This window comes from Vipera berus, assembly GCF_964194415.1.
Source record: "Vipera berus genome assembly, chromosome: 11".
In the NCBI taxonomy this organism is placed as follows: Eukaryota; Metazoa; Chordata; class Lepidosauria; order Squamata; family Viperidae; genus Vipera; species Vipera berus.
Window position 1 is genome coordinate 9,937,457 of NC_138214.1, and position 26,525 is coordinate 9,963,981.

Genomic DNA, 26,525 nt, shown 5'->3' on the forward strand with positions numbered 1-26,525 from the left:
AAGATACAAGCAACAGAGTTATAGTCATAAGAAGATAAGGATAGGATCACATTCAAACTTGCCCACCTCCTTCATTTTCTCTTAGTTGCATGTGCACAGGAATTCCCTTCTCCTAATCTATTGCAAGTCCTCTGATATGAAATATGAAAACATCTAGAGCAGTCCTAGAACTTGCTATTGCTACGGAAGACTTTCCTTAGGCCAGGAGCCCCCAACCCCTGGGTCCGCTCCCCATTTGGAACCACTCGAACCCTCCCCCTTACCAGTCCACCAAGCCAGAAAGGTTGGGGCCCGCTGCCTTAGGCTGTTCCTTTTCTTTGCATTTGGGGTGGGGGTCCTGTCACTTTGGAGAGGGCTCGGATTCTACGTTCACTTGGTATCACCAAGCACAGAAAAACCTCCTCAATTCATATTTAGTTCTTTCTTTCTTTCTTTCTTTCTTTCTTTCTTTCTTTCTTTCTTTCTTTCTTTCTTTCTTTCTTTCTTTCTTTCTTTCTTTCTTTTTCTCCCTTCCTCCTTCCCTCCCTTCCTCTTTTTTCTTTTCTCCCTCCCTCCCTCCTTCCTTCCTTCTTTCTTTCCCTCTTTCTTTCTTTTCTCCCTCCCTCCTCCCTCCCTCCCTCCTCCCTCCCTCTTTCTTTCTTTTTGCCCTCCTTCCTTCCCTGCCTCTTTCTTTCTTTCTTTTCTCCCTCCCTCCCTTCCCCTTCCTTCCTTCCTTCCTTCCTTCCTTCCTCTATCCCTCCCTCCCTCCTTCCTTTCTTTCTTTTCTCCTTCCTTCCCTCCTTTCCTCTTTTTTCTCCCTCTCTCCCTCCCTCCCTCCCTCCCTCCCTTTCTTTCTTTCTTTCTTTCTTTCTTTCTTTCTTTCTTTCTTTCTGTCTGTCTGTCTGTCTGTCTGTCTGTCTGTCTTTCCTTCTCCTTTTTAATCCTCTCACAAGCTGGGAGACTCGGCAGCGGAGAAGAACAAAAACGCTGGGGGAGACAGAGGATTTCCTTCGAATGTGCTCTTTATCACTCTGGCAGAAATTCATTCCCTTAATCGTTTTGACGGGTGTGCAACAGTCAACCAAGTTGGGTGTGGGGAAGAGCCACCCAGGCGAGTGTGTAAGCGGGCAGTGTCACCCACCTGCTTTCTTCCAGCAAGGAGGGGAATAAGTGCATGTGGGTCGATTATTGGACGTGACAGGCACACCTGCTATCTCGGAAGGCCCTGCAATTAAAATGGCTTGCAAGGGCTGGGAAGCCTGCATTAGGACCAGCAGTCGCTGCCAGCTTCTTAGCATATTAGCCCTGTCATTAGCATCTTGGCGGGCAGAGGGCATGGCTGTGAACGGCACTCGCTTCCTGCTCAGGAGAGGAGAGCAAATGACTTTTAAAGAGAAACTGATTTCTTCCTTCTCCTTTCTCGCTCCCTCTTTCTTCCTTCTCCTTTCTCGCTCCCTCCTTCGAGGAGGGAGTATCAAGAAACAAGCGCCATCAGAATTCATTCGCGAAAGGGGAAGAATTTAGTCTTCCTTCTTCTTTCACAGGGGAAACCTTGCTGAAATCAGGCCAAAGAGAAGGATGAGTGGTTAGGCTAGGTTGGTTCCATTTCACGGACTTCAGATTTCTCATCCAGCAAACTTTTTGTTTGGATTTGCAGGGGAAATCTCTGCCAACTGATGAGGTTGTCCCACCATGGAAGTATTTGGTAGTTTAGGGGGGGGAAAACCAGCTCCATCCTGTTTACGCATGGATCCCCTTTTTATCTAGTTCTTGGTTGATTTAATCTTAACTCTTAATGTTGAACGGTTTAATGTTCTTATTATTTTATATTATGCTTTTATATTGTTGTAAGCTGCCCACAGTTACTTGTCAATGAGATGGACAGCATATAAATACAATAAATAAATAAATAAATAAATAAAAATATGTGGGATAAGCTACTTAGAATTCTAGTTGTTGAGGTTCACAAATCTTAAAGTTGTCAAGTTTGAAGACCCCCCCCCTTGTCTTGGGCAAAGTCCTGGAGGTCTGTATTCCTAAAAGTAAGCAGGCTTAGGGCAAAATGTAGATGAGGCAAAGTCGACCCCTTTTCAAATTACTTTAATGGAAATTCTCCTACATTCCAATGATTGAGAACTGATAAAAACACATGTAGGAGGAATTGGCAGCCCAACACCACCCAGAATAATTGAATGAAGAGTGCATTTGGAGTGCACACAATATTGGTATTAGTCTTCGGTCTGGAACCTTGAAATATTCTTTGGGGTCCCACTAGAAAATTCTGGCTTTAAGTATCATTCATTCAAAGTCACTTTATCACTGCCAAAGTTTAGTGCTTGCTTTCCCCAGTCTGATGCCCTCCAGGATGTGTTGGATCACAGCTGCCAGGATTTCTAATTGACATGAGAATGAAGACAAAAAGGGATCTTTTCAATGAGACTGCCCCATTGTAGAAATTATTTCTCAGAATGACTCATTTTGCTAGGTGAGAAGACGACCTCTGTGGCACCATGGTGGCCCAGTGGTTAGAATGCAGTATTGCAGGCAAACTCTGTCCACAGTCTGAAGTTTGATCCTGACCAGCTCAAAGTTGACTCAGCCTTCCATTTTTCCGAGGTCAGTAAAATGAGGACCCAGATTGTTGGGGACAATATGCTGACTTTGTAAACTGCTTAGACTGGGTTGTAAAGCACTATGAAGCGGCATATAAATCCAAGTGCTATTGTTATTGCTAGTGTCCAAAATTCTGAGGACGAACCATTTGGGAATGCAGATTTTCTTCTCTGCAGAATGTAGTTTGAGTCCATTTTTCTAACCATCCCTCCAATTGTACTCTTTAACGGCAGTTTTCCATTGTCGCATCTACTGTCTGGGCATAATGATCGGTTTTAATCCCAACGTTTGCTTTCTTTTTGTTGAGTCCATTTTGTGCCACCACAGAAGCCAATTATTTGAACAAAAAAATCAATACTTGTGGAAATGTATAAGCCATGCAGAGTAAGGCAGCAAAGGGCTACACCAAAAGAAAGAGTAATAAGTAATAAACTCATGCTCCATCCCAACGACACCAAGAAAAGCAAGAAGGAGAGAAAATGGAGAAAGGAGGAGGAGGAGGAGGAGGAGGAGGAGGAGGAGGTGGCAGAGTCCCATTGTCAAACACAAGCCCACAGGAGCAGAAGCTCATCCATATTTTACAGCCCAGTTAGACAAACAAAATAGGAACCACAGCAAAAGCACAGATACCATTTGTCATATCAAAAGGCATTTCAGCGGTCCCTTCCTCAGCCACCTGTCCCCTTGAAGCAGGCAGCTATGGAAGTTGGGGAGGGGGCTTGGGAAGCAGAGGAGGAGGGACAGCTGCCTCTCCCTCCAGAAGTCTTCTAGCCACATCTGGAGACAGTTGGTAAGTAATTAACCTCCCAGCTAATCCCCTGGGGGAGCTGCCAAGCAGATCAAAGAACTAACACATCTTTGTCTGAAAGAGGCGGATACAGCCGAAAGAAGTGGATAAGGCCAAAGCCAAGGTGGGAGGAAAAAGAAAGAGAGAGAGAGAGAGACTGAGAGGTAGAAAGAGGCAGAGACTTCTCTTTCTCTCTCTCTCTTTCAGTGTTACACATCCCTAACTAATTGATAAAAGAAAAATGCCATCCGCCTTCAGAGAAAGAGCTCAAAAATCAAGAGGTGAGGACAAAATCAATTTCTCTCTCCCTCTCCCCCCCCCTCTCTCTCTCTCTTGGGACAAAAAGCACAATCCGCCACCACTTACAAACAGAAAAGATAACTGGGCCTGTACCTTCTCTAATTGGATTGAGATGAGCCCCTCGGGTGAGCATCCCCGAGGATCTTACCTTATCCGTGAGCGACCAACTCAAAAGGCAGGAGCAGAGCCGCAGATGGGCTCAGCCAGTGGAGTAGCTGAAGATATTTTGGCAAAACGGATGGCTCGCGAGAGGACTCCAGCATTTGGACTGGTTTTGCCTTCTCTGGCCCGGTTCACCAATCCCAAAGTCAAAGAAAGTGGGTGTTTGGCCTGAGCAATCGAACCTTGTCTTCTTTTTGTCTTTGCAGAGCCTAGAAAAATCCAATCAAACCGGGGATAGAGAGAATTGGCTTTCTTCCACTTGTTTGCAGAATCTCTCCCTGAAATGTCATGGATTCACCTAAGTGTCATTCATAAATTTGCCTCTGGTTGTAGGCAAAAGGAATTCTTGCCGCGTACCTCTAACGGACAAATGGAAAAGTCCTGGTTCTTCAAATACTTTTGTACACATTATTACTTGGGCAGTTTTTCCTTATTTTTTGAATCACAGAGAAGCTGAAGTGACTCTTGGCATCCCTCTACTCGTTGTTCAACTGGAGGGTCATAGGTTCCCATGGCAAGGTAGTCTACACATTGCTTTCCTCAAGGGATTGTGGGAATTCCTAAAATATCTGACAGAGCCAAGGATTTTTTTGTTTTACCAATACACCAGAGAATCTTTTTTTACATGGTCACCATTTATACCCTGCAAGGAATTAAAGAGATGCTTGAAGAGATATTAATGACATAATGTTGACTTAATTCAAATCAATTGTTATCTTAAGCTCATGTTCTTGGTTGGGAACCCATATAAAAGCAATTGAATTTCTCATCTGATCACAGTGTTAGCTGTTGAAAGAGCTAGGCTGGGTGTATTCTCAAGTCTCAATTATTGGCAGATTGGATGATGAAAAAAATAGGTGAGGGGGAGTTATAGCATTTCCTCACAAAGGTTTAACAGCATTGAACATTTTCACATGCTACTGTACATAGCAACTTGTAAAGTATTAGTCAAAACTGTGCAGGGAATACTCTTGTCATCTCATTATTTTAGGAAAAAGGGATGTTATATACTAGGAAATGCAGAGTAATTTCTAGACACAGAGATAAATAGCCATTTATCTAGCTCCTGCTTAGGATGGAACTTTGGACTTCAGAGGAATGAAGATGGATTAGGACTCTGCTCGTTTTCCTATAACAATTTGCCAAAGTTTGCTAATATCTTCATGAGCTAGCTACACAAAGAAAACCTGACTTTGGTTTAGACTGATCCTGTTAATCCAACCTACCTCATAAAGTTATGTTGAGGTTTCAGTGGTGCTTCTGTGTTATTCCTTCATCTTTCTAATGAACACGTAGAACACTCTTTGTTTTGCAAAAGGAAGGATACAAAGAACCTGCCTCTTCTTGGCTTCATCCCAAGCAAAACAGAAGAATTGTCAATGAACTTGTTTATCTCCTAGGGCGCAAAGAAAAAATATCTGCTGTGAACTCCGCATGGCATCAGGAAGGGGATCCGGCCAGTAAATGCTCAGCTCCATCCAGTCGGCTGGATTTTTTTAATATAGGGTCATAAAAAGGGAGTTGCAGGTTATTTAATTGGACCAAATAATAGGGATTTCTCTGTTAACTAAAAGCTAAAGATGAATGCTAACAGCTACACATTCATAACAAGGGACGCGGTGGCTCAGTGGGTTAGGATGCTGAGCTTGTCGATCAGAAGGTCGGCAGTTTGGCGGGTCAAATCCCGAGTGCTGCGTAGCAGAGTGAGTGCCTGTTACTCGTCCCAGCTTCTGCCAACCTAGCAGTTCGAAAGCACGTAAAAATGCAAGTAGAAAAATAGGGACCACTACGGTGGGAAGGTAACAGCGTTCCGTGCGCCTTTGGCGTCTAGTCATGCCGGCCACATGACCACGGAGACATCCTCGGACAAGCGCTGGCTCTTCGGCTTTGAAATGGAGATGAGCACCGGCCCCTAGAGTTGGAAACGACTAGCACGCATGTGCAGGGGAACCTTTACCTTTTTTACACATTCATAAAAGCTGATATGGGTAAGGGTTATTTAACCTGGCGGCCTGGTGGTGAGGACGCTTGCCTCCCACTCAGAAGGTTGAGAGTTCAATCCTAAATAGTGGCAAATGTTTATCTCCTAGGAGGCAAAGAAAAAAAATTGTGCTGTGGGTAAGGTCATTAATATATTCATTGGCGGTTGCACTGTCTCCTCTTAGACACCTATGTTTGTAATCAGAGATCCGCATGGGAAGAAACATAAATGTCGAAGGATAATTCATTGTTGGTTCTATAAAAGCTGCAGAGTTAAGTAGACTTGCATGAACGGAACTTTTCCTAGGTTGTCTTTCTGTCTGCAAGTTTCCTGCTCTTCCCAAACTGAAGGGCATTGGAGCTGCTATTGGCCCCCTCGTGTTAGTGTAGTCGTTTGCCACCAGGTGAGCGTAGGAAAATTCAGCAGAGGGCCATAAAAGATCTCACAGCAATTGGGCTACGCTGGCTGCAGGTGCCCTTTAGTTGAAGAAGGAAGGAATCACTCGCAAAATCGATAGCTGCTCTTCACAGGAATGAGATTAATCTGAGAGAACACAGCATTTTTGCAGCTGGTTGGTTTCAATAATCCATTATTAATGCCTGACTAAGGCCTGGCTCTCAGTGAGGTGAGTAACTTGTCTCCGAGCTGTATCGCTTCAGACGGGAGGGTAGATGGGTGAGCGGGAGGAAAACGCCTTCAAACATTTGCTACATGACTTCGACATGAGTTCTGAGATCCCAGCTCAGAAATTCTACCCATGTGCGGGCAACATGGCAGTACGATTACAGGATGATGGGTTTTTGTTTTTTTTAATCCTCCTTTCTTTTGCAGCAATGACATTCAGGCCCTCATGAGGAGGTATGAGGACCGAAAAGACATGGGACAGCGGAGGGCAATTTGCAGGCTCCAATCAGTCAAGTTACCCATCTGGAGAAGAGGTCACCCCTTTTATCCCTGTCATGTTGAGTCCTTTTCCTTATGATCTGGATTCTTCTGCTTTGGGCAGGAAGATCTGAAGATGCATTCCCTTGAACCTAAGTAGAAGGAGCGACGTGGCCATGGACCTTGATGTATTAGACTTGAGATACAGAAGATGGATTGAATTTACTGAAATAAGCCTAAAGTCTATGGATTTCCTGAGTATTCCTCCATGACAAAGGAGAATCCATAAACACCCATGTAAATAGTGTGGGTTCCTTGGTGCTCTTTGAACCTGGTTGTTTTCATCAGCACTGATGATGTTATCTAGTTGGGTAATGAAATGTCTGCAAAAAAATAACCAGGTCCAGAGAGCACCAAGGAACCCATAGTCGTTGTCGTTGTCGTTGTCGTTGTTGTTGTTGTTGTCGTTGTCCTCCTCCTCCTCCTCCTCCTCCTCCTCCTCCTCCTCCTCCTCCTCCTCCACACATTCTACCCTCTTCTCTCACCGATGATGGTACCTAGATGGATAACAAATTGTCTGCAAAAAACCACCAAGCTCAGAGAGCAGCAGTCCTCTGCTACCGATATTCCCTTCCATGTAAATAGCGTTTATTTTCTCAGTGCTGACCACAATCCAATAACTTTCAATATAATACGCTGCTCTGTATTTGGGCATTCTGACCATTCTGTATGTATTGATTCTCAGCTTCCAGATTACAACTTCCCTTTTCTACAGACCCTAAAAGCATCTTATTACTCTTCTCTCACCATTGCTTGGGTTTCGTATGCATACACACAACCCCAGTCCCTCGGTCCTCTTCTGTTTGCCAGCGCCTGATAATAGGTCATAAGTTCATCTCTTGATCTTCTTAATAACTCACTGGATGTGAGAGAGATGGGGAGTGGGCAGGGGGAAAGAGACAGGCAGAGAAAGCTTGCGATATCAAGCTAGGATTCTTAATTCAGTCCCACCATGACCTGGAGGCCTCCTGTCTTCGCCACTCATTCAATTCCAAATCCAAGCACTGCTATTCAATGCACTTGACCTTTGCCCGCCTAAGGCTCAGCTGGGACAGTGAAAGAAATTTATTCTTTGTGCCTCTAATTCTGTTGGTTACTCCTTTTTTTTCTGAAGAAGTCCCAATTTGTTGCAAGTGAGCAGTGAAGAAACAAGGGCCATTTCCTATTTATTTATTTAATTTATTTCTTGTTTTTGCCACCCCCACCTCCCCTGAAAGGTGACTCTGGGCGGCTCTTAAACATTTCTTCCCTCTTGGCCCGTTTGTGAGTGGGATATTTTCTTAGGAAGGGGCAAAAAAAAATCTCATTATCTGGAGCCGATCCAGCTGCTTTGGTCTTTCCTTCCCATTTGTACATCTTGGATTTTTTTTAGCTTTAGGGCAGGGGTAGGCAACCTTGGCTCTTTTATGACTCGTGGACTTCAACTCCCAGAATTCCTGAGCCAGCCATGCTGAGGGGAAAGGGAGAGGTTTCCAAGCTGAGCCATGCTGGCTCAGGAATTCTGGGAGTTGAAGTCCACGAGTCATAAAAGAGCCAAGGTTGCCTACCCCTGGCTTAGGCCTAGGCTGCTCTATGACTCATGGACTTCAACTCCCAGAATTCCTGAGCCAGCCATGCTGAGGGGAAAGGGAGAGGTTTCCAAGCTGAGCCAGGCTGGCTCAGGAATTCTGGGAGTTGAAGTCCACGAGTCATAAAAGAGCCAAGGTTGCCTACCCCTGCTCTAAGGATTTGTGGTCACCTTTTGATTTTAATTGAATGCATTCCCATTCAGAGAGCCAGCTTGGTGAAGTGGTGAAGGCATCAAGCTAGAAGCTGGGAGACAGTGAATTCTAGTCCTGCTTTAAACATGAAGCCTTCCCAGGTGACTTTGGGCCAGTCTCTCTCTCTGAACCCTAAGGAAGGAAGCAATGGCATGTCTAAGACTTTGTCAAGAAAATGGCAGGGACTGGTCCAGGCAATTGCCAGGACTCAACATTGACTCGAAGACATTTTTTTAAAACTCCCATTCAATAATTCCCATAAACCAATAGCACGAATGACTATCAGCAACATAGCAGAGAAGTAGGAACTACAGCTAGGTTTTCCACTGGTAACTTTCTCTTGCACTACAATTGCTCCCTTCCAGAAGCCTATTTTCACAAAAGAACTGGTTTCTGGAGGTTTGCTTTGTGCAATAGCAATGAAACATTGTTGTTGTTGTTGTTAGTTGTCAAGTCATGTCCAACCCATCGCGACCCCATGGACAATGTTCCTCCAGGCCTTCCTGTCCTCTACCATCTTCTGGAGTCCATTTAGGCTCATGCCTACTGCTTCTGTGTCTCCATCCAGCCACCTCATTCTCTGTCGTCCCCTTCTTAGCAATGAAACATGGTGTAGGTCAAATGGATTGGTGTAGATGATAGGTATGGCCAGAGAACAAAGCCCTTTGTTTAAAACAAGTTTAAAATCAAAGGGTTGTTTTCTGTTGTGTTGGAGTCTTTTTTAAATATTTCATGTCTCCACTGTGGACATCCTTAACCATTTTAAAGATTCGAAGATGAGGTACACATTGTAAAAATAACACAGATCATGGAATTCCATTGTTTCAGTCATATGCAATGCTTGTAAATCCTTCCTTCCTTCCTTCCTTCCTTCCTTCCTTCCTTCCTTCCTTCCTTCCTTCCTTCCTTCCTTCCTTCCTTCCTTCTTTCCTTCCTTCCTTCCTTCCTTCCTTCCGATATTCCAATCCAAAACCATGTGGCAGGCAATGCCCTCTTTCATAAACACGGATTCTAAAATCCACGATGAGCGTATTTATGCAGTCTCTGCTTCACTGCTTTTAGATAACCCACTTTAACCAGAAAGAGCTTAAAACTTTTCATGTTAAGTGACGTCTTATGAAGCATACATGATGAAGCCAAAGTATTTCAGCCATAGTGGAAAGCGAGGCCTTCTTCTGTTTATCAAGGAACTCACTGATCTCTGTTTCTCCAAAGCATTTAATGCTGGTTTGTGTGCATATGTGTGTATATACGTGTGTACACACACACACACACACACACACACACACACAGAGATGTATATGGTTAACAGAGCATCTAATGTAACTAAATAGGACAAGCTGCTTTTCCATTCCCATTAAATATACATGATGTGCTTTAACCATTTTCTCTGCTTAGCCTTCCCACAAACTTGGCACATTGGGACAGGAAAGAACCCGTCCTTTTTCCCCCAGTACAGGAAAACTGGAGAGGTGGTCATAGCTCCTTCACCAAGAGGGGCTTAATCACTGGAGAACATGTCCCAAATGCACGTTCTGGAGATCAAGGCCATGGGGAGGGGGGGACGAGAGGGCAGAAAAGAGGGAGGAGTGGAAAGAGGGTGTGTGTACAAATACACACATATATGGGTATGTGTGGAATCTGCGTGTAAGACGCAGCCAAGCAGCAGCCAGCCTTTTAAATATTAATCATCTCTGCTTCAGCAATTTTGCCAACGCATCTGGGCCCAACCCTGTTGAATTTTTCATTAACACCATTCACTTCCTGTAGAGCTTTTTTTTCCCCTTCACTTTCTTCCTCCTTGAACCCTGTACTCTCTCTTTCTTCTCCTCTACTCATTCCCTTGGGTTCCTTGAAGCGGATGACAAAGTTGTGTCTTGGTGTTTCACCTATTCCCCTGTCCAGGCTGTGGGGAAAGAGGGATAGACTGGAGAGGACCATCCCATAAGATATGTCAACAAGTTATTATGTATTTTTCTGAATGGCTGGGGTTGGATTGCCCCAAGGCCCCAGTTTCTTCATTTGTAGAGTGAAACAGCTCAGAGCTTCTTGTCAATCTGCAGGGGTGGCCAGTCAGAGGGCCTTGCTTAGTGCAAATGCTGGTTTGGTAGGGAAAACATGGAGATGGGTGAGGACATCAGAATGGCTGTTTGTGGTTTGGCTTGGCTTTTTCTGTAATAAAATACAAGTGCAGAAAGAACAGGAAGTGGACGCCCACATTTTTTGTCAAATGAAGCACAGATCTGGAGATAGGGACAAGGACAGGGGGAGCAGCTGTAGAGAGAGATTAGAGGAAATTAAAGGAAAATCATGCATTCTAGGTTAAAAATTACCTGTTGTAGACTTAAGAAGACAACTGAGCTAGATTCTCCTTTCTCTTCTTGTTTCTTGGCTCATTCTTGGCAGAAGGATTGTAGGTGGAGGGCTGTGTTAGAAGGGGCTTGATAGTCTTTCTTCGGACCAACATATTTTATTGAAAGGCATAAGCCTTTGTGAACCGCAGCTCACTTCATTAGATGCACAGAGTGCATAGAATGTATCTGAGGCATTAGCCTTTTAGTAAAACTTATGAGAAAAAATTGACACAAAGAGTGACTTTTTTTTTCAAGGTGGCCACACAAGAGCTGGACTTTGTAAACTCTGGTTTTGTAATCAAACCATGAAGCTGGAAGCAGAAATTATGTGCATTTTTTTTCCTGTAACAGACCAGTGGAAGGAAAATTCGATCATTAAAAGGATACATGCAAATTGGATAAAAATTTAAACACCATTATATATATATATATATATATATATATATATATATATATATATATATATATATATATATATATATATATATATATATATATATATATATATATATATATATATATTGACGTTTAGAGGGACTCATTGTCAAATGGTTTCTAATGTAAACTGATTGAAGTTGTTTATCTACTGACTTTGTTTGAAGTTATTAATATATTTACTCTGGGACCATGCAATAACCAATTTCCAAAAGCAATCAGAAAGTGAACTCAATCCTTTGAAAGTTTCCACTGCTATTATAAGCAAAAATGGGCTGCTCCCTTCATCTCCCACCTCTCAAATCTATCGGATCTCCTCACGAGGAGCAACCCCCCAGAGCAGATGTAGGCAATCTCCTATCCTTTCCTTATCTGGAGAGGTTCCAAAGAACTAGTTTACTCATCACCACCTGTTCTGTTCCAGCCTACTACCGGCCCTGCAGAAAAGTCAGGGACAACCCCTTTACAAAAGGCAAAAGGCTGGAAGTAAGCCCACCAAATTTATTTACACAAAACAGATCCCAAACAGAGCAAACTAAGCAAAACAAAATACGAACCACTAAAACAGAAGCTGCTCAAATGGTTGCCTTCAGCAACCAGCCCTCCCACACATTCCCCTTTTAAACAGTTCGGGGCGTGGCTTCTCTCTGCCTCCTTCCGAGGTGCCCCATTGCCTTCCTCTGTTTACTCCTGATTGACTGCTTCCTGCGTCGGGCGTCCTTGAACAGGGCCAGCTGTGGGTCATCTTCATCCACGCTGTCAGGCTCACACAGCTGGGTCTGAGTAGTAACCAGATGGGAGGGGCCTGGCTGAGAGCTCTGCGATGCCTCAGAACTGTCCTCTGCGGGCTCTCCAAACTCCTCCTCCTCCTCCTCCTCCTCCTCTGAATCATCCGACCCAACTGCCGAACCCACAGGCTGGCACAGAATCACAACACCACCTGTCTTTGCTGTGGTGATCATTTCTGCTCTGTTAGAGAGGTATTTAATTTGCCATGCCTCCACTGGAATTGTTGAGTGCTTTTTGTTTCAGCCTTGTACTGATTTCCTCTGATAGAATCTTCTTTTTCTCCATTGTACACAGACAAAGATGAGCAAGGTCCAAAAACTCAACTGCTCCATTAGTTTTGCATTAAATGAATTTTAGCTTGCATTAAACAAGATCTCCTATCAATTTACAATTCACTCTAAAGAAATATCTCATTATTCAGACTTGCACTAACTACCAGTATTGTACTGGTCCAATTTGACTTCCAAGAAACAACTGTTCTAGAATGCCACCACCACCACCAGTTCAGCCAAGCATAGTGCTATAGAACTCTTGTTATTGTTCCTTTCTCTAGAGCAAAGGAAAAGTAGACATCGGTATCATAAGGGAACTGAAATATTTCTGTTTGTTGTTATAATATTCAGAAAATGCCATGCCTATTTTTTTTAAAAAAATCAAACACAATAACTAGTCTTATTAACGCAAGTCTGCTCCACTCTTCCCCCTTTGTGTGATTAAAAATTCAGAAGATTCTCACCCATGTCTCAACCAGGCTATGTGCCTGTTGGCTTTATTTATTGCAAATTTTCATAAGCATTGCATGAATTAAATGCACACACTATGTTAATGGATTGATGCAGTGACTGAAAAAGTGGAGAATAGCTATTTGGCTTCTAGAAAATGTTGCCTTTGAATACTTAGCACCTTCATTCAACTTCTTGTCTTCCAAGAAAATATGAGAACATACAGTGGAATTTGTCACCTTGTTTTGCTCATGACGGACATGCAAAATTAAGCAGTACATCCAAGGGGTATATCTGAATTCTACTGATATGGGAACAAAACTTGCTGAAATGTGTTGTGCAAATAAGGTAAATATAGTTGAGTTTTCAGTATTTCTGGTGTGAATGCATATGGGTGGGAAATAGACGTTGATAAAATATCTTGCACAGGATGGGGGAAATCACTCATCTGCTCTAGCTAATGACATAGAAAAATAATATCACCAAGAGCCATCCAGTAGAGTGTAGGGCTGCAGCAAAGCCAGTAGCAGAATTCCTATCAGTACTTGAACCTGGGTATGGACAGAGATTTTCCTGCACTGTTTTTATGTCCAATCCCCTGAAACATAACTTGCTTTAGAAATTTCTTCAAAGGAGAAAAGAATTTTGGACATAAAGTGCGTGGCGTTTTTTGCAGGGGTCAAATAATGTGTGCAGATGTCCCATCCTATTGTCCCCAGTTCTCTTCAACTATGTACACCATTCCTGGTTCTGCTTCCTGTTATAAATCCTAAGGGAAGCTGTCAGGAGAGATCCTCCGTGGTATGTTTCCCTCCACTGGTAGGTTTTGATGACCATTGTTAGGGAAGAGCTGTGCTTTTAAGGAATTGTAGATGAGTTTTTCCTTCATCTGCATAAATACCATTCACTTGGCTTCTCTGCCCAAAATATTTGGCAAAGAGTTGCATTCTTCTGTTATGCAAACACTGGAGACTTTGGATCCAGGACCATGGAGAGCAACTCTGTAGCTTGAGCACAAACGTTTCCCTTTTGGGCAGGGGTAGGCAATCTCGGCTCTTTTATGAGTCATGGACTTCAACTCCCAGAATTCCTGAGTCAGCATAGTTATAAAAGAGCCGAGGTTGCCTACTCCTGCTTTGAGGCAACAGGGACCAGTTCTGTGGAGAGAGGTTTTTCTGTGGACCAGAGAGGGCGTCGTTTTGTGTGCTGCCTGCATCCCATGGATGGGGCTTTCCTTGTTTGCGTGGTCCACTTGCTGGCATTCTGCAGACCGGTGCTGGTCCACAGACCAGGGGTTGGGAACGCTTGCTCTAGGGAGCAATGGCTATTGCTTTATTGCCAAACTGTAATGACAGCCTTGCTGCCATCCTATCTAATGTTTTCAAGATCCCCTATGCTTTGTCTTAAAAGTGCTGGTTTCTCCTAGTTGAAATGCACTGGGAATTCTAATATGGGAAGACACGTTGGAAGTCCATTCTCCAGTGTTTAAGGTCAAGCACTTCTTGGAAGTTGCGTGTTTCCAGTACAGAATCCAAAGCAATATAGAAAGACTCAAGAGGCTGTCTTTGATACTTATGCAGATCCACTGTTGTCAGAGAGCTTGCTTTCTGGGGCTTCTGGAAAAGTCTCAGAAAGCAAGATTGGCAAGATTTTTAAAAGTCTCAGAAAAAAGGCAACATTTTATGCACACAAATGTCGCAAGTCTAGGTAGATGTCCGATGTTGTGGCATTTCTGTTTGTTTTCCGGGAAGCCTATGTCTCAACAGCCAAATCTAGTGCAAAGAATGGGATTTACATTAAAAAAACCCTCTGAGCTCAGGAATTTTTTTGAAGTATCAAAGTGGAATGATGTTAATGATCTTTCCATACACAAATCTATCCTTGGCAACGTGCGCACGTTGGCTTTCTTCAGTTTAATAGTACAACTCAAAGGCTTCGGTTGGAGGCAATGTCATTTTGTTGTACTTATCATTAAAGAATTAAAGAATAGGTTTCTTTGCTGACCAAGTGAAAAACCATCTAAAGCAGACATGTCAAACACAAGGCCCAGGGGCCGGATACGGCCCACGAAGTGGTTTCATGCGGCCCGCGAAGCCATCCTGGAAACAGTAAGGGAATGGCCCCCACTGCCTTGGCCCTGGCCCAGAGACCCTCCTTCTGCCAGAGACCCTCAGATCTGCCCCACTCCTGCCCAGGCCCCCATAGGCACCCTTGATGCGAACAATGTAGAGCTGGCCACACCCACCCAGTAGGCCATACGCACTCTAGCCACGCCCACCCAGTAGGCCACACCCACCCAGCCCCCTGAGGGCAACCGCAATGCTGATGCGGCCCTCAACGAAATTGAGTTTGACACCCCTGATCTAAAGATTAAGCAGTGGATCCCATTTGCCTTTGCCTTTTCCATATACATCTTTGGGATTCCTCTTATTCCACAATATTTAGAGCCGAGATAAACCAATAAAAGCATCATGCAGTATGCCCATTACTGGCCTACATATTTTAATACTAGTAATAGTAGTAATTGTGATTCCTTGAGTGAAGGAGAAGACATTTACATTTTATTTGGGAATATTTGTGGGAAGTATTTCATTTGGGGAAGGCGTTTTGATATTAGGGTGTGTTACTATTATTGTTATAAGGAACAGTCAAAAATTAAAGCTACTGTCTTGCCCATTTTGGATCTGACTGGCAGTATTTGCTTTCTGACATTGTAAATTCCCTTTTGATGCCTTCACTGGGTTTTTGAAAGATATCCAGATTTATAAACATGAGTGTTCGTGTGTGTACACGCAGGATTGCCTGTCTCCAACCTTTTTCATCTGTTCCATCAGATCTCACAAATAGGACATGCCCTGGATCCCTTCCATAAAACAAGGCCTTTTAGTGGGACCCTGGAAAAATTCCTTCTCTGCATTGGTGCCTGCTCTGTAGAAAAGCATCCTGGTTGAGATCTGGAGAGTCCCAGCAATGTTAGTCTTCCGAAAAATCTCAGACCTGCCCTGCTCTTCAGATATTGCTGCCAGGTTGTTAGCTGAGTCTGGTGTGTTTGGGAATTTTGCTGTGAGGCAGTTTTAAGAATCACAATTATGCCGCAATTTGCTTTTTGTGAAATATTACATTGCATATTTTTTGCATTTCAAGTTGCCTGGGATCACAAGGTTGAGATCTGTGGCCATGTAAATTCAATAGAATGAATAGATAGATAGATAGATAGATAGATAGATAGATAGATAGATAGATAGATAGATAGATAGATAGATAGATAGATAGATAGATAGATAGATAGATAGACAGACAGACAGACAGACAGACAGACAGGATGATAGATAGATAGATAGATAGATAGATGATAGATAGATAGATAGATAGATAGATAGATAGATAGATAGATAGATAGATAGATAGATAGATAGATAATAGATAGATAGATAGGAGAGAGAGAAACAGACAGACAGACCAATAGAATGATGTAGGCACCACTGCAGGTGCAGGCTTAGAAAATGCTTCAGGATGAAATGAAACATCTCATTGCAGCAAATGGCATCACATTTTCAAATTCATGAGGAGGAAGCAAGGTAAACCCAAGATGATGCCTCTGGCAGGAGATCTCTCTTGCACACATAAATATTATCCCTACTTACCTACCTACCTACCACCTGCAGTGGTCCTAACTCTCTTTCAATACCTCCACATGAGTGGTAGACATGTAGAAATATCTTCCACTCCATGGAATTGTCACAGAAAGCCTCAGAAGCAAGATGGACTTAGGTGGTGTGGGTAAATTGAAGCAGTGTCCTATGAGATGGATGGGTGGATGGATAGATGGATGGATGGATGGATGGATGGATGGATGGATGGATGGAATTTGTTTTTGTGTTTCTGTGTGTCTATGTGCCTATTTTCTACCCCCCCTAAATATTTCAGCTACATCCCTTGAATGCAAATCAAAGCATCTACGTTATTAATCCCCATCCGCCTAAATCTAAATGGGCTTCTCTTTTTCTGAATATTCAGAATCAAAGGACATCCATCACCCACAGAATTTTTAAAACACATTTTCCCCTCCACTGCTCAGATCCCGCATCTCATTCCTGCCTCTCGTTTCTTTTTTTTCTTTTTGTTTTTTTTTAAAAAAAACTGGACTAATTCACCAGGGGAAAGTAGAGACGTATAAGCAGATGCCACTCACACAGGTTTTCGGAGAGCCCTCCGCATCATTAGATGATGGTGAACTTTGAACTCCCGAGTTGGAGCTTCTGTTTGTGGGGAGGAGGAGACAGAAGGAAGGGGGAGTGGGAATGGCAGGAAAGGGGCAGGGATATGACAGGGCTTCCCTAGTGGGTTGGTGGTGTAACCAAGCACAGGACATCAAATTGGCTCGGATCACTTTGAAGCCTCTCTGAGTCTTCATCTTACTTTTTCCTCTCTTTTTCTTTCTCCCTTCCCCCCCCCCCCCAATGCACACACATTTTGCATCTATGAATCATTCATGTCTTTTTACTTACTCTCTTGGAGCTTTTTTCTTTTTCTTTTTTTTTCTTTTAAAAGGGGGAGATAGTAGTAATATAACAGTGATAGAGGCAAGACAAAAGACAAGAAAGGATGGATGGGAACTAAACAAGGAGACAAGCAAGTTAGAATTAACAAGGAGAGAAGCAACCTAGAACTAAGGAGAAATGTCCTATCAGTGAGAACAATGAGCCGGTGGAACAACCTGCCTCCAGAAGCTGTGAATGCTCCAACACTGGAAGTTTTTAAGAAGAGACTGGACAATCCTTTGTCTGAAATGGTGTCAGGTCTCCTGCCGGAGCAGGGGGTTGGACTAGAAGACCTCCAAGGTCCCTTCCAACTCTGTTATTCTGTTAATAGAAAATGAAAAACGGAAAGGAAGAAAATACTCATTCTGCTTAAGCTGTGCACTATATTTTATCATCAAAGCAACGGCTTCCATGATGGTTTTTTTGGTCTGCTCTTGGTGGGAGAGACAATTTTGCTTTCTAGGCAACCGTCCAGCCACAGGGCAGGAGAATAGCAAGCTTGGTGGGCATGCTTTGTCTCTGGTACATTTAGAGAGAAAGAAATGAAACGAAATCTTTTGGATTTTTACAGTTCAAGAATTTCCTGAGGCAGATTTGCGGCTCCATTATTTTTTCTTGTGGACCACTAGCTAAGAGAGGCACTTGAGCAGTTGGTTGTTCTTGGAAAAATGGGAGCTTGCATTCCTCTAAAAGCTTAGCTTATAGCTGGAAAATAAGAATCATCCCATTTAAACAGAGTTGGCTAACTGGAAGCTGAAGAACTGTGATGCACTGAGTCACTTTTTTTTTCTTTTCCAGCACCATCAAGAAACAGGAAGTTCTCGAATCTCTTAAGTGAGAGACTCATTTTTACTAACCATAAGCCAGATGAGAGACAGAAAGACAAGGGGAACGTGTGTTCTCCATCTTCGGCATTTATTCTAGGTGTCAAAAAGTCCATTTGGGGCAAAGAGACGACTCAATCAGCACTGGGCTACAAGTTTTAGTGAGCATGGTCTTCTGATGGTTTGCTGGCAACCATGGTTGGTACCTTCAGAGGCAATGCAAAAGAGACTAACCGGGCTCCTGTCTAACATCATCTCCAACCCTGAAACCCAAGGAAAGAACATTTGAATATGATGCAGTGTGACCCACTTTACTTCACTGCAATCTGCACAGCAACTCTCATCCTTTTTAAACATGTGAATTGCCGCTCCCTTCCTTGCAATTAAAGATCGTTTCTTCTTTGAAGCAAAACACTTGGAAACGAACCTGTACTTAGAGCTAAAGTTCAAATGTTCCTAGAAAATTCTCCAGTTCCGTTCTGCCAATGCGTCTCATTCAAAATTCTCCAGATCTTCCTGAGAGCGTCATCCCCAATTAGACTGTACTAGCAATATTTTACTGGAAGAATAGTTTTTTTTTTATGAAGATGTCTTCACCCCCAATTTAACTGTGACTGGGTCCTTAGCAATAGATCCATCGGGAAACTGATATTTCTACATGTAATTTCTGGTGGAGATGTGAACAGAAATGGGTTTGGCTGGTTTGGAAAACCAATTTTCTTTTCTGAATTATTTTATATACCTCTAGAGAAATCATTCATGTCTAGACAAGAAGGACAAACCCTCCCACGGTCACTTGAAAAGGTTTCTGCAAAACCTGTCAGTTATTTAAGGGTTGCCATAAAGAAGGGGGGGGGGTCAACCTATTCTCCCAAACACCTGAAGGCAGGACGAGAAGCAACGGATGGAAACTAACCAAGGAGAGAAGCAGCCTAAAACCAAGGAGAAATTTCCTAACAGTAAGAACAATTAACCAGTGGAACGGCTTGCCACCGGAAGTTGTGAGTGCTCCATCACTGGAGGCTTTTAAGAGACTGGACAGTCGTTTGTCTTGAGCGGTATAGCTGCTTGAGTAGGGGGCTGGACTAGAAGACCTCAGCCTTCCATCCTTCCGAGGTAGGTAAAATGAGGACCCAGATTGTTGGGGGCAATTAAGCTGACTTTGTAATAATGCCGCTTGGGGTGTGTGTGAAAGCCCTAATAAGCAGGCATATACATAGAATGAAGGCTACTGCTAAGCTTGTAAGCCGCCCTGAGTCTTCGGAGAAGGGCGGGATATAAATGGAATTAAAATAAATAAATAAATAAAGTCCTTTCCAACTCTGTTATTCCGATCTAGCTGCTTCAGAGCAATGCAACAAACCAGAGGTATCCAGCCCTGCAAGAGACTCAAACATGAGAGCAGAGTTGGGAAGTCTCTATGACCTATTTAATATGTTATAAATAAATAGCTCTCTATTAATAATACATAGTTAAGGCTACAGTCTGGATGCCCTTGGGTGGCTGAGTTGTAAAATGTTTACTATTGGTGCTAATGGCCAAGGAAACACTTCTATCAATGAAATTGGGAGGGGTGCCGTTCCTTGGTTCCTCTTTCTTCCTACTCCTCAGATAGCGGTTACAGTGTCTGTAGGGAAAGAGTTGGCACAAAGAAAGCTTGAATTCCAACATTTGGAAGATATTGAAATGTATCAGCGTCATGGGATCAGCTACTCTGGAGTAGCTTTCTCCAACTGGGTAGTCTTCTCTTATCTTCAAAATGACACCTCCTAGAATTGATCTGCCAGCTGTGGTATCCGGAAGCTATTATTTCTATGCTGCCCATCTCCGAAACAACTCTGGGAAGCATGCAGTGCATTAAAAGCAAAAATATAAAAGCGTCAAACTTAAGAAGAATTAGATCAAGACAGGTCGAATCCTGAGTGCCGCGTAGCAGAGTGAGCGCCTGTTACTCATCCCAGCTTCTGCCAACCTAGCAGTTCGAAAGCACGTAAAAATGCAAGTAGAAAAATAGGGACCACTCCAGTGGGAAGGTAACAGCGTTCCATGCGCCTTTGGTGTCTAGTCATGCCGGCCACATGACTACGGAGACGTCCTCGGACAAGTGCTGGCTCTTCGACTTTGAAATGGAGTCCCCTAGAGTCGGAAACGACTAGCACGCATGTGCGGGGGAACCTTTACCTTTACCTTTTTAAAAACAAGGGCACAAATGCTGTGGGATAATACTTTCTACATTGCTCTACCAACCTTTTCCAGCACAGAGTGCCTCTGTCAAGGCCCACAGCCAACCAGCAGAGTCATGTTTTAAGGCCCTTCAGGAAGGCCAAAGGGGTGGGAGCATGTATCACCTCAAGGGGCACGATGTTCCACAGGGAAGGGGCCACAGTAGAAAATATTCATCTCCCGGACCCCGCCAGCAGAATTTATTTATTTTCATTTATTTATTTATTAATGGGATTTATATCCCGCCCTATCTCCCGAGGGACTCAGGGCGGCTAACAACATCAAAACTTAAAGGTCTCTGTACAGTAAATTAAAAAATAAAATTTGAAATAAATTAAAATAAATTAAAGAATAAAGTTAGAATTGTAAATATAATTAAAATCCCAGTCAGTCTAGGTCAGCCAGGTGGAAAAGGAGTGTTTTGAGGCCGCGGCGAAAGGACTGGAGATCTTGGGCCATCCGAAGCTCAGGGGGGAGCTGGTTCCACAGGGCTGGCTCTCCCACAGAGAAGGCTCTTCCCCTGGGGGTCGCAAGCTGACATTGTCTAGCCGACGGTACCCTGAGGAGGCCTTCTCTATGTGAGCGTACTGGGCGATGGGAATTCGTTCCCGGCAGCAGATGGTCCTGCAAGTATCCTGGGCCTAAGCCATGTAGGGCTTTAAAGGTAAGAACCAGCACCTTAAATTTCTTGAGAGATAGGGCCTGCAGCAGAGTCTATAGGATACCTCAGTGTGGCCAACTCCCCATGGTCAACTTCTGCAGCAACAGAATCTGGCTCTTTGGTCTTCCTATAGTTTGGATTATTATTATTATTATTATTATTATTATTATTATTATTATTATTATTATTATTATTATTATTATTGTTGTTGTTGTTGTTGTTGTTGTTGTTGTTGTTGTTGTTGTTGTTGTTGTTATTTTAAAAAATCATTTTAAGCATATTTAAATGTGAAGTTGCACATGCTCAGAGTATTTCTCTCTATCTGCCTCTATCTTCCTATAAATCTCTTAGCTAGCCACTTAAACAACATCCCCTTTGGCCCTCTCATCTGGAAAGTAGTAGGTTAATCTGCATTTCAAAATGGCCTTAGACTTGAGCAGCCAAATAAGCCATTATCTTCCACTGCCTGCCACCAACTACCAGTCTCTGTGAAAACTTGGGAAGGAGCCATTTTCCCATTTACCCCTGCAGAACAGCATCTCCTTTCCAAGTCTCAGGAGTAAAGCACACTTTCCCAGTGCTGTGGGTGTGTGTGTGTGTGTGAAAGACCAAATTCCTGTCTGTTTAAACAGAGGCATAGAATCAAGATCACGCGACGTATTAGTACCGCTTTATAAAACCCTAGTAAGACCACCCCTGGAATTCTGCAGCCAATTTTGGTCACCATATCACAAAAAAGATATTGAGAGATTGGAAAAAAATCAGCAAAGAGCAACTAACATGATCCAAAGAATGGAGGCTAAAACATATGAAGAACGGCTGCGGGACTTGGGTTTGGCTAGTCTAGAGAAAAGAAGAAACAGGAGAGACATGATAGCAGTGTTCCAGTATTTGAGGGGCTGCCACAAAGAAGAGGGGGTCAAATTATTCTCCAAAGCACCAGAGGGCAGGACGAGAAACAATGGTTGGAAACTGACCAAAGAGAGTAACAACCTGGAATTAAGGAGAAACTTCCTAACAGTGGGGACAATTAACCAGTGGAACAGCTTTGCCTCCAGAAATCATGGGCACTCCATCACCAGAGGTTTCTAAGAAGAGGCTGGACAGTCACGTGTCTGAGATGGTATAGGTTCTCCTGCTTGAGCAAGGGGCTGGACTAGAAGACCTCCAAGGTCCCATTCCATTCCATTCTATTCTATTCTATTCCAATCTTTCATTCTCCAGATGCTATTCAACTCCCTGCAAAGTTGGCCAGGTTGGCAGAGGCTGATGGGAGTTTTAACTTGACATCTGGAGGACTACTGGACCAACTCTGGATAACATCTGGAGGGATGATGATGATGATGATGATGATATCCATTCAGTTGTATCCAACTCTTGGTGATTCTATGGGTCAGGTCTCTCTACATCTTTCGTTCTTGCAGAGTTGGAGTCCACCTGTCTTAAAGCTGCCGAGATTGAGAAACACTGTTCTAGGCATCAGTCTTCTGATGCCTATAGTCCTATCCAAAGTCTGGGTGATCCCTCTCCTGCTACCTGATGGGCATCTGTTTTTTTTTTTACAACCGAGGTTTGATAAACCTAGTCTGAAAAGGGGTACCAACATTTGGCAGGAGATTACTGCAAACCAAACTAACCAAAGGAGCTGAAACAGAATGTCACCATTTTAAAAAAAATAACCCAAAATTTGAACTTTGCAGATTTACCTGGCCCTCCTGTGCTCCCTTCGCGAATGGTTTTGCCCGTGCTTTAGCCTGGAAATAATTCAGGGTGAATTGGCAAGTCGTTCTCAAAAAGACCTCTTTTTGAAATCTCTTCCAGCTTAGGAAAGAGAGGCCTTGTGAAGCTGTCTCATGATTCCACTAAAACGACAACGACCACAACGACATTTTTATGGAGTTATTGATTCTTGCAAATATCACCTAGCTGGGTTACGAAACATCTGCAAGGAAGCAACCAAGGTCAGAGAGCACTGAGGATTGCACAATTCAGTCCTGAGCCTCAGATATTCTCTTCCGTTGGATGCCTTCCTTTTCATGCTGGCCTTCCTCTTTTGCAAAGTTAGCCCTGGTCGTGTGCCACTTTCCCCTTCTTCTTCCTCATTCCCTTTTCCTTTGGTTCTCTCCCTAAATAATACACACACACACACAAACAGAGAGAGAGAGAGAGAGAGAGAGAGAGAGAGAGAGAGAGAGAGAGAGAGAGAGAGACCTCCCATCTTGCTATTTCAATTATTTAATTTGTGCGAGCAAATCCGCACGAGCTCCCTGAAAAAGCCAAATGCCTTAAATACAAATCACCCCAGATGATTCCACCCAGGACCAGGTTGCCCTCACCCAAGCACTGGGGCAGGCCCGTAATGAGCTCTGCAGAGAGTTTCCTTCGATCTTACACACCACTGGTAGGAGAGCGGGAGGGGGAGAGAAACAACAGAGGGAGCGAACATTTCTCTCTCTGATTGCAAAAAAGAAGAAGAAGGAGAAGAAGGAGAAGAAGGAGGAGGGGGAGGAGGGGGGAGGAGGAGGAGGAGGAGGGGGGGAGGAGGGGAGGAGGAGGAGGAGGGGGGAGGAGGAGGAGGGGGGGGAGGAGGAGAAGGAGGAGGAGGGGAGGAGGAGGAGGAGGAGGAGGAGGAAGAGGAGGAGGAGGAAGAAGAAGAAGAAGAAGAAGAAGAAGAAGAAGAAGAAGAAGAAGAAGAAGAAGAAGAAGAAGAAGAAGAAGAAGAAGAAGAAGAAATAATAATCTTTTTTCTTCTTTCCTTCCCCAGTTAGCCGGCTTGGGAAAAGAAGCCTGTTTTTAAATCAGCAACTTTCCACCCCTGGAAAGGGTCCACAGACGGCTTCCTCCCCACCCAAGAGGTGAAATTCTGTGTATCGACTCCTAGCATGCTGGGTTTGATAACCCTTCCTCTGCCCTCTTTACTTCCTGGAGAATGCATAGCTCTTGGCTCTGTCGGTTCCCCAGCTATTCCCTTGGCTCAGACCCAGCTCCTGCTTACTCTTGCATCCCGTTTCCCACAGCAGTTTGTGAGCATCAGTGAGAAGTCCTCAAGGAAGATGCGAGCGCATCGTCAAAAGCAGGCCACTTCTACTAAAGAAAGGACCGTTCCAGCCCCTCCCCCCAAGGAACGAAATCTGCACTTATGAATCTTTCCTTCCATTGAGCAGAAGCAAGGATCAAAGGAGCATCGCCCAAGAATCCTGAACATAGGGATAAGTATGAGGAAACTTTGTAGACGAGAAGTTGTTGAACTGGTAGGAAACACCACCGCCCCTCCCCCAGAGAACAGTACAATTCACAAGTTTGGTTGAGCCCTATCAGGATGGAAGTACAAGCTTCTAGCTGGGGTAAGGAAAATTCACATTCTGGAGTATGTATGTTCAAGAGAGAATGACTGAGTGATTTCTACAGTGGTTTGACTATATACCCCTGTATAAGTCGAATCCCGAGTGCCGGGTAGCAGAGTTAGCGCCTGTTACTCGTCCCAGCTTCTGCCAACCTAGCAGTTTGAAAGCACATAAAAATGCAAGTAGAAAAATAGGGACCACTGCGGTGGGAAGGTAACAGTGTTCCGTGCGCCTCTGGCGTATAGTCATGCCGGCCACATGACCATGGAAATGTCCTCGGACAAGCGCCGGCTCTTCGGCTTTGAAACGGAGATGAGCACCGGCCCCTAGAGTCGGAAACGACTAGCATGCATGTGCGGGGGAACCTTTACCTTTACCTTTTATAAGTAGACAGGAAACATAATGGAGTCGGCCTGTTGTGCATTCTTTTTTTTTTAAGCAGGTGGGAGGCTAATGAGACCTCGACCTGTTTGGCCACAAGCAGCCAATCCAAAACTACTTGTTCAATAGCCCTTACTGCCTTCCAAAAAGCAGAGAGTAAAATCATTTAAAGCCTATCGGAGTTTCTCTTGGTCCAATCTTACACTACACAAAATCAAAGCAAATTGTTTTCGGTCTCCTGTTGATGTTGGCTTCCATCTTGAGACCGTGTAGTCACTTCTTCGTTGCTTGGCCCCTAAAGGCCTCTTTTATACCTTCCGCAAGGCCACCTCTAAATTCCCTTGCAGCCAATCATTCTGTGCAGCCGATTTGTTATGCCAATATTACACCCGACTCTTTCTGTATTTAAGTTTTCTGTCAGCCATTTGGCTTCTGCTGGTCTCTCATCTTCTAATCTGCTCCCCCAGTTTTCCCTTATCTCCATTTCACTCAATTTCTCTTTCCACAAATGTCTCCTTGTCAGTTGTCCAGCTATTTCTCCATTTCCCTCTATACCTTTAGGTTCTTTATCTGTAAAATTAGATGGGGTTAGAAAGAGCCTTGGTGGAGCAGTGGGCTAATGCCTCCTTAAGTAACACCAGCTGCCTGCAATTAGTGCAGGTTCGAGTCCCACCAGGCTCAAGGTTGACTCAGCCTTCCATCCTTCCGAGGTAGCTAAAATGAGGACCCAGATTGTTGGGGGCAATTAAGCTGACTTTGTAATAATGCCACTTGGGGTGTGTGTGAAAGCCCTAATAAGCAGGCATATACATAGAATGAAGGCTACTGCTAAGCTTGTAAGCCGCCCTGAGTCTTCGGAGAAGGGCGGGATATAAATGGGATTAAAATAAATAAAATAAATAAAATGTCAGAATCCATTTATATCACATTTCATAATTGTATAGGTAGAACAACGTGCTATTTCTGGGGATTCTGCCATCTCTCCGAGGGGGGGGGGAGAGGATGGTTACTAAAGCGATTTTCAAACAACAGGGGATGTTTTACTGGGGAAGGGAGGGGGGACAGACAGGTCTGGATTGTATCTTCATTTACAACTGAAAAGGAAAGCAATAACCATAAAACCAAGGAGAGTTCCCTTTCCCATGGAAGGACCTGACACCTAGCAACTGACGACAGCCTGACCAAATGGATGAGGGGAGGGGCTGGAATGGGAATGGTTTATATAGGATTGAAATGTAACTTTTCTCAGATTCCGTCTTGTATTCCCACAATCGATTCCATCCTAGTAAACATTTTCCTTTTGGACTGAACTTGCATCCAAGAGTTCTTATTTCCTAAGATGTCGATTGAGGTGGGTCCTGACAGTAGACGGAATCTGCTTTAAGAGTCAACCTGGAAGGGAAAACCTTACCAGGGGACTTTGCAACAAATAAAATGTCTGGCGACGAAGCAAGAGAGGAGGGAAGCCCCATGGAGGGGGAGTCTTCCCCCCAAATGGAATCCCAGAGACAATGGGAAGCTGAAGCAGCATATTCCCCCGGGGAAGAAGCGGTGGAGCAGTACGACCGAAAACCCCGGTGGTCGATGGGCGTTGGAAGGAAAAGTGAGTGGGAAAAGGCTTCGGGAGAAACGACCCTGAGGCGTAGTAACCACCAACCGGAATGGAGGCAAGAGATGGAGAGTTCCCTGCACGCCAGCGAGGAGGAGCGGATCCTGGAAAAGGCCAT